The following is a 1,350-nucleotide window of genomic DNA, read 5'->3' as shown; positions in this document are numbered from 1 at the left end:
GAATGAGCAACATGCTGCTTCAACATTAGTAAATAGAATTATTCAATAGAATGTAAAAAATATCTATTTATTTTTTATTTTTGAAGCACTGAATATTTTTGGTTGATTTCTTTGAACACCAAATTCAAAGATTGAATTGGCTGACAAAACAATGGAACATAACAGTGTTCGGACATCAATGACTTCCAGTAAATGTTAAATCAGTGTGAAGTTCTTCTCTCGTTTTTCCTATATATTTCATCTAGAATATACAGTACTATGTAAAAGTTTTAGGCACTTGTGAAAGATTTTGCATAGTGAGGATGTCTTTAAATATAATGACATAAATTGTTTTCGTTTATCACTTGATGTCATACAAATTCCAGTAAATTTTAAAAAGCTAAATCAACATTCAGTGTGACCCTTTGCCTTTAAAACAGCACCAATTCTCAGAGGTACACCTGGACACAGTTTTTCTTGGTTGTTGGCAAATAGGATGTTCTTCTATCTATTTCGGCTGTCTCAACTGCTTCTGTCTCTTTATGTAATCCCAGACTGATTCGTTATTCAGTGGGGGGCTTTGAGCAGGCCATAACATGTTGCAGGGCTCCTTGTTCTTCTATTCTAATCTTTTCTATTTGCAAAAGTAATGTTTGGGAGTCTAACATTTATATTTCCTATTGACACACTAAAGCTGAAAATATAAATAACCATTTTAAGACAAATGCTTTTGTTAAACATCTTATGTATTTTGCAAAGTACTGTATTCTGTATATATGGATTTTTAAAGTAGGTTAAATTGATATAATGAATGAATATTGAAGAATGAATAGCCTATAGATTTGAATACATGGGTTCTCTCTCAAATTACATTAAAGCTGGTTTTAAATGTAGCCTACTAAAACTGCATCTTAAATGTGATGGCAATATGTGAGAGTGGCCAAATTGAATCCCACCAAAGTGTCATCTGAGCAGAATAATAACCACAGACCTGTTGAAACGTCAATCAAAATGTACAAATATACTCAGCTGAAAACATTTTATCATCATAAAAGTAGGCTACAAGTTAAAACAATTCACTTCAAACCCGTATAGGGCTCTAGTCCGGTTCTTTGTTGTCAGTGTAAAGTCCTCGGTTAAAACCCATTGCGAATCAACCATTAAATTGCACTCTCTGTGTTGCCCTTCACATTCAATCAGTTATATGTGAATGTCCTAATTACATTAAAGTCATGTGTTAAGTCCCTCCACATATTTCCAACAAAACATTATTTCTTCTGAGCAAAGGTCTGACCTCACCCATTCATTCATTCAAATCTACATAATAACATAGGCGAGGTCTTAACTTAGAGTCCGAATGCACCGAGGAGA

This window comes from Xyrauchen texanus, chromosome 2, assembly GCF_025860055.1.
Source record: "Xyrauchen texanus isolate HMW12.3.18 chromosome 2, RBS_HiC_50CHRs, whole genome shotgun sequence".
Taxonomy (NCBI): domain Eukaryota; kingdom Metazoa; phylum Chordata; class Actinopteri; order Cypriniformes; family Catostomidae; genus Xyrauchen; species Xyrauchen texanus.
The sequence above is the reverse complement of the archived record's forward strand: the minus strand, read 5'-3'. Positions refer to the sequence as shown.